A 7,851-nucleotide genomic window follows, 5' to 3' on the forward strand; every position below is an offset into this window, starting at 1 on the left:
TATTTTAATCTCTGGGATTAGTCGCAGATTAAAAAATATTCAGAGTGTAAAAACAGTAAAGAATCCCAAAAAAGCAGCAGTTTCCTTTTATGGGTTGTCACATTTTTTGTTCACTCATGGGATGTGGGCGTCGCTGGTGAGGCCTGCATTTATTGCCCATCCCTAATTGCCCTTGAGAAGGTGGTGGTGAGCCGCCTTCGTGAACCGCTGCAGTCCGTGTGGTGAAGGTTCTCCCACAGTGCTGTTAGGAAGGGAGTTCCAGGATTTTGACCCAGTGATGATGAAGGAACGGCGATATATTTCCAAGTCGGGATGGTGTGTGACTTGGAGGGGAACGTGCAGGTGGTGTTGTTCCCATGTGCCTGTGGATTTGTCCTTCTAGGTGGTAGAGGTAGTGGGTTTGGGAGGTGCTGTCGAAGAAGCCCTGGCGAGTTGCTGCAGTGCATCCTGTGGATGGTACACACTGCAGCCACGGTGCGCCGGTGGTGAAGGGAGTGAATATTTAGGGTGGTGGGTGGGGTGCCAATCAAGCGGGCTGCTTTGTCCTGGATGGTGTCGAGCTTCTTGAGTGTTGTTGGAGCTGCACTCATCCAGACAAGTGGAGAGTATTCCATCACACTCCTGACTTGTGCCTTGTAGATGGTGGAAAGGCTTTGGGGAGTCAGGAGGTGAGTCACTTGCTGCAGAATACCCAGCATCTGACCTGCTCTTGTAGCCACAGTATTTATGTGGCTGGTCCAGTTAAGTTTCTGGTCAATGGTGACCCCCAGGATGTTGATGGTAGAGTATTCAATGATGGTAATGCCGTTGAATGTCATGGGGAGGTGGTTAGACTCTCTCTTGTTGGAGATGGTCATTGCCTGGCATTTGTCTGGCATGAATGTTACTTGCCACATATCAGTCCAAGCCTGGATGTTGTCCAGGTCTTGCTGCAAGCGGGCATGGATTGCTTCATTATCTGAGGGGTTGCGAATGGAACTGAACACTGTGCAATCATCAGCGAACATCCCATTTCTGACCTTATGATGGAGGGAAGGTCATTGATGAATCAGCTGAAGATGGTTGGGCCTCGGACACTGCCTTGAGGAACTCCTGCAGCGATATCCTGGGGTTGAGATGATTGGCCACCAACAACCACTACCATCTTCCTTTGTGCTGGGTATGACTCTGACCACTGGAGAATTTTCCCCTGATTCCCATTGACTTCAATTTTACTAGGGCTCCTTGGTGCCACATTCGGTCAAATGCAGCCTTGATGTGAAGGGCAGTCACTCTCACCTCACCTCTGGAATTCAGCTCTTTTGTTCATGTTTGGACCAAGGCTGTAATGAGGTCTGGAGCTGAGTGGTCCCGGCGGAAACCAAACTGAGCATCGGTGAGCAGGTTATTGGTGAGTAAGTGCCGCTTGATAGCACTGTCGATGACACCTTCCATCACTTTGCTGATGATTGAGAGTAGGCAGATGGGGCGGTAATTGGCCGGACTGGATTTGTCCTGCTTTTTGTGGACAGGACATACCTGGGCAATTTTCCACATTGTCAGGTAGATGCCAGTGTTGTAGCTGTACTGGAACAGCTTGGCTGGAGGCGCAGCTCATTCTGGAGCACAAGTCTCCAGCGCTGCAGCCGGAATGTTGTTGGGGCCCATAGCCTTTGCTGTATCCGGTGCACTCAGCCGTTTCCTGATATCACGTGGAGTGAATCAAATTGGCTGAAGACTGGCTTCAGTGATGGTGGGGATATCGGGAGGAGGCCGAGATGCATCATCCAGCAGCTGTTGTGTGGGAAGCTCCAAGAACCAGGAGGCCTCCCGTGAACAGCAAAAGAGGGAAAACCGAGGGTGGGGCAAAGGGGAAACCATTCTCTCCATCTCTTCCCCCTGAGCACCCGTTCCCCAGTCTCTATCTCTCCCCTCGAGCCCCCATTCACCAGTCTCCATCTTTCCCCAAGCCCTCATTTTCCGATCTCCATCTCTCCCTGTGCCCCAGTCTCCCTCTACCCCAAACTCTTGAGCCCCCCACCCCCAGCGATTTCGGGCCCCTCCTGCAATCTCAGGGCCCCTCCCGCGATTTGAAGCGCCCACCTGCCCCAGCAATTTCAGGGCTCCCTTCCCGCGAAAACAGGACCTCCATCATCCCACCCGATTTCAGGCCCCTCCCAGGTTATTTCAGGCCACCATGCCGTTGAATGTCAAGGGGAGGTGGTTAGACTCTCTCTTGTTGGAGATGGTCATTGCCTGGCATTTGTCTGGCATGAATGTTACTTGCCACATATCAGTCCAAGCCTGAATGTTGTCCAGGTCTTGCTGCAAGGGGGCATGGATTGCTTCATTATCTGAGGGGTTGCGAATGGAACTGAACACTGCAATCATCAGCGAAAATCCCCACTTGATGGAGGGAAGGTAATTGATGAAGCAGCTGAAGATGGTTGGGCCTAGGACACCGCCATGAGGAACTCCTGCAGCAATGTCCTGGGGCTGAGATGATTGGCCTCCAACAACCACTACCATCTTCCTTTGTGCTTGGTATGACTCCAGCCACTGGAGAGTTTTCCCCCTGATTCCCATTGACTTCAATTTTACTCGGGCTCCTTGGTGCCACACTCGGTCAAATGATGCCTTGATGTCAAGGGCAGTCACTCTTGCCTCACCTCTGGAATTCAGCTCTTTTGTCCATGTTTGAACCCGCGACCTCTACCACCTAGAAGGACAAGAGCAGCAGGCACATGGGAACAATACCACCTGCACGTTCCCCTCCAAGTCACACACCATCCCGACTTGGAAATATATCGCCGTTCCTTCATCGTCGCTGGGTCAAAGTCCTGGAACTCTCTTCCTAACAGCACTGTGGGAGAACCTTCACCACGCGGACTGCAGTGGTTCAAGATGGCGGCTCACCACCATCTTCTCGAGGGCAATTAGGGATTGGCAATAAATGCTGACTTTGCCAGCGATGCCCACATCCCATGAACGAATAATAAAAAAAATGTGGTTGTTCACGGAGCGCCTCCTCCTCCCGTTAGTTGTTTAATTGCCCACCACTATCCATGACTGAATGTGGCAGGCATGCAGAGCTTTGATCTGATCCGTTGGTTGTGGGATCACTTAGCTCTGAGTATAGCATACTGCTTCTGCTGTTTAGCATGCACGTAGTCGATGGGCAGGGACTTGATGGGCCGAATGGCCTCCTTTCGTGTTGTAACCTTTCTATGACTCAAGTCCTGTGTTGTAGCTTCACCAGGTTGGCACCTCATTTTTAGGTACGCCTGGTGCTGCTCCTGGCATGCTCTTCTACACTCCTCATTGAACCAGGGTTGATCCCCTGGCTTGATGATAATGGTAGAGCGAGGAATATGCCGGGCCATGAGGTTACAGATTGTGCTGGAATATAATTCTGCTCCTGCTGATGGCCCACAGCACCTCATAGATGCCCAGTTTTGAGCTGCTAGATCTGTTCTGAATCTATCCCATCTGGCACGGTGATAGTGCCACACAACACGTTGGACGGTGTCCTCACTGTGAAGAAGTGACTTTGTCTCCACATGGACTGTGCGGTGGTCACTCCTACCAGTACTGTCATGGACAGATGCATCTGTGACAGATTGGTGAGGACGAGGTTAAGTAGGTTTTTCCCTCGTGTTGGTTCTCTCACCACCTGCTGCAAACCCAGTCTGGCAGCTATGTCCTTCAGGACTTGGCCAGCTCGGTCAGTAGTGGTGCTACCGAGCCACCCTTGGTGATTGCTATTGGAGTCCCCCACCCAGAGTATATTCTGTGCCCTTACTACCCTCAGTGCTTCCTCCAAGTGGTGTTCAGCATGGAGGAGTACTGATTCATCAGCTGAGGGAGGGCGGTAGGTGGTAATCAGGAGGTTTCCTTGCCCATGTTTGACCTGATGCTATGAGATTTCATGGGGTCAGGAGTCAATGTTGAGGACTCCCAGGGCCACTCCCTCCTGACTGTATATCACTGTACCCCCACCTCTGGTGGGTCTGTCCTGCCAGTGGGACAGGACATACCCAGGGATGGTGATGGAAGAGTCTGGGACGTTGGCTGAAAGGTATGATTCTGGGAGCATGGCTATGTCAGGCTGTTGCTTGACTAGTCTGTGGGATAGCTCTCCCAATTTTGGCACAAGTCCCCAGATGTTAGTGAGGAGGACTTTGCAGTGTTGACTGGGCTTAGTTTGCCTTTGTCGTGTCCGCTGCCTTGTGGTCTGATGCCGGGTGGTCTGTCTCGTTTTATTCTTATTATGTCATTTGCAGCAGGATTGTACAACTAGGTGGCTTGCTCGGCCATTTCAATTAAGAATCAGCCACATTGCTGTGGATCTGGAGTCAAATATAGGGCAGACCAGGTAAGGACGGCAGGTTTCCTTCCCTAAAGGACATTGGTGAACCAGATGGGTTTTTATAACAAAGGTCACCATTACTGATACTAGCTTTTTATTCCAGATATTTTTTAATTAACTGAATTTAAATTCCCCAGCTGCCGTGGCGGGATTTGAACTCATGTCTCTGGATTATTAGTCCAGGCCTCTGGATTACTAGTGCAGTAACATAACCACTATGCTACCATACCTGTACTGTATGGCCGTATTTGCGTACACAAATCTTGGAAGGTGGCGGGACAAGTTAATAAGGCTATTCTAAAAGCATTCGGGATCCTGAGCTTTATAAATAGCGGCATAGTGCTGGATCTAGTTCTGGGGAATGAAGTGGGGCGAGTGGAGCAAGTTTCAGTGGGAGAGCATTTGGGGAACAGTGATCATAATATCACCATGTTTAGAATAGTTATGGAAAAGGACAAGGAACAATCAAGCATTAAAATACTTAACTGGAGGAGGGCTAATTTCAGTGAGTTAAAAAGTGGGTCTTGCCCAGGTGGATTGGAATCAATAATTGGTTGGCAAAACAGTAATTGAGCAATGGCCTTCAAGGAGGAGATGGTTCGGGTACAGAGTAAACACATTCCCACAAGGGGGAGCGGAAGGGCTTCCAAAGCTAGAGCTCCCTGAATAACTAAAGATATCGGTTGGCAAGATGTAACGAGTGGAGTGCCACAGGGATCAGTGCTGGGGCCTCAACTATTTACAACAAGCAGCCCGCTTGATTGGCACCCCATCCACCACCCTAAACATTCACTCCCTTCACCACTGGCGCACTGTGGCTGCAGTGTGTACCATCCACAGGATGCACTGCAGCAACTCGCCAAGGCTTCTTCGACAGCACCTCCCAAACCCGCGACCTCTACCACCTAGAAGGACAAGGGCAGCAGGCGCATGGGAACAACACCACCTGCACGTTCCCCTCCAAGTCACACACCATCCCGACTTGGAAATATATCGCCGTTCCTTCATTGTCGCTGGGTCAAAATCCTGGAACTCCCTTCCTAACAGCACTGTGGGAGAACCGTCACCACACGGACTGCAGCGGTTCAAGAAGGCAGCTCACCACCACCTTCTCGAGGGCAATTAGGGATGGGCAATAAATGCCGGCCTTGCCAGCGACGCCCACATCCCGTGAACGAATAAAAAAAAAAATCTATATCAATGACTTGGATGAAGGGACCGAATGTATGGTTGCTAAATTTGCTGATGACACAAAGGTAGGTAGGAAAGTAAGTTGTGAAGAGGACATAAGGAGTCTGCAAAGGGATATGGATAGGTTAAGTGAGTGGGCAAAAATTTGGCAGATGGAATATAATGTGAGAAAATGTGAACTTGTCCACTTTGGCAGGAGGAATAGAAAAGCAGTATATTATTTAAATAGAGAGAGATTGCAGAACTCTGAGGTACAGAGGGATCTGGGTGTCCTAGTACATGAATCACAAAATGTTAGTATGCAGGTACAGCAAGTGATTAGGAAGGCAAATGGAATGTTGTCATTTATTGCAAGGGGAATGGAATATAAAAGTAGAGATGTTTTGCTACAATTGTACAGGGCATTGGTGAGACCACATCTGGAATACTGTGTGCAGTTTTGGTCGTCTTATTTAAGAAAGGACATAATTGCTTTGGAGGCGGTTCAGAGAAGGTTCACTCGACTGATTCCTGGGATGAGGGGGTTATCTTATGAGGAAAGGTTGGACAAGTTGGGCTTGTATACACTGGAGTTTAGAAGAATGAGAGGTGATCTTATTGAAACATGTAAGATCCAGTATGCTAGATGTGGTCCAGCTCGATGTGGAGTATGAGAATAGATTAATGGCGAACATAAAAGGGAACCCAAAAGTCTTATAAACATATAAATAGTAAAAGGGTAGTCAAAGGAAGGGTGGGCCCGATTCGGGACAAAAAAGGAGATGATCTTGTGGAGGCAGAGGGCATGGCTGAGGTACTAAATGAAGATGGAGATTTGATAGAGGTGTTCAAAATCATGAAGGGTCTAGACTGAGTGGATAGAGAGAAACTGTTCCCATTGGCAGAAGGATCAAGAACCAGAGGGTATAGATTTAAGGTGATTGGCAAAAGAACTAAAGGTGACATGAGGAAAAACTTTTTTATACAGCAAGTGGTTAGGATCTGGAATGCACTGCCCGAGGGGGTGGTGGAGGCAGATTCAATCATGGCCTTCAAAAGGGAACTGTATAAGTACTTGAAACGAAAAAATGTGCAGAGCTATGGGGATAGGGCGGGAGAGTGCATCAGTCTTCTCTACATTCTGCCAATGTAGCAGTAAAGGAGGAGGTAGTAGCGATATTGGAGGGGATAAAAATAGATAGAGAGGAGGTACTTAAAAGATTGGCAGTACTCAAAGTAGAAAAGTCACCCGGTCCAGGCGGGATGTATCCTGGGTTACTGAGGGAAGTAAGGGTAGGAATTGCGGAGGCTTCGGCTGAAATCTTCCAATCCTCCTTAGATATGGGGGCAGTCCCAGAGGACTGGAGAATTGCAAATGTTACATCCCTGTTCAAAAAAGGGGAGAGGGATAAACCCGGCAATTACAGGCCAGTCAGCCTAACGTCCGTGGTGGGGAAACTTTTAGAGACAATAATCTGGGACAAAATTAATTGGCATTTGGAAAAGTATGGGCTAATAAATGAAAGTCAGCATGGATTTGTTAAAGGAAAATCATGAGTTAGATAGAATCATAGAAGGTTACAGCATCGATTCCGTGCCGGCTCTATGCAACAACAGTCCAGCTATTCCCACTCTCCCGCCCTATCCCCATAGCTCTGCACATTTTTTCGTTTCAAGTACTTATCCAGTTCCCTTTTGAAGGCCATGATTGAATCTGCCTCCACCACCCCCTCAGGCAGTGCATTCCAGATCATAACCACTCGCTGTATAAAAAAGTTTTTCCTCATGTCACCTTTAGTTCTTTTGCCAATCACCTTAAATCTATACCCTCTGGTTCTTGATCCTTCTGCCAATGGGAACAGTTTCTCTCTATCCACTCAGTCTAGACCCTTCATGATTTTGAACACCTCTATCAAATCTCCTCTCAACCTTCTCTGCTCTAAGAACAATCCCAGCCTCTCCAGTCTATCCACCTAATTTAAGTCCCTCATCCCTGGAATCATTCTAGTAAATCTCCTCTTGCACTCTCTCTAAGGCCTTCACATCTGTCCTAAAGTGCGATGCCCAGAACCGGACACAATACTCCAGTTGTGGCCGAACCAGTGTTTCATAAAGATTCATTATGACTGCCTTGCTTTTGTACTCTGTGCCTCTATTTATAAAGCCCAGGATCCCGTATGCTTTTTTAACCGCTTTCTCAACCTGCCCTGCCACCTTCAACAATTCATGTACATACACCCCAAGATCTCTCTGTTCCTATACCCCTTTTAGAATTTTGCCCTCTAGTTTATATTGCTTCTCCTCATTTTCCCTACCGAAACGCATCACCTCAA

This window comes from Heptranchias perlo, chromosome 23 (assembly GCF_035084215.1).
Source record: "Heptranchias perlo isolate sHepPer1 chromosome 23, sHepPer1.hap1, whole genome shotgun sequence".
NCBI classification, from domain to species: Eukaryota; Metazoa; Chordata; class Chondrichthyes; order Hexanchiformes; family Hexanchidae; genus Heptranchias; species Heptranchias perlo.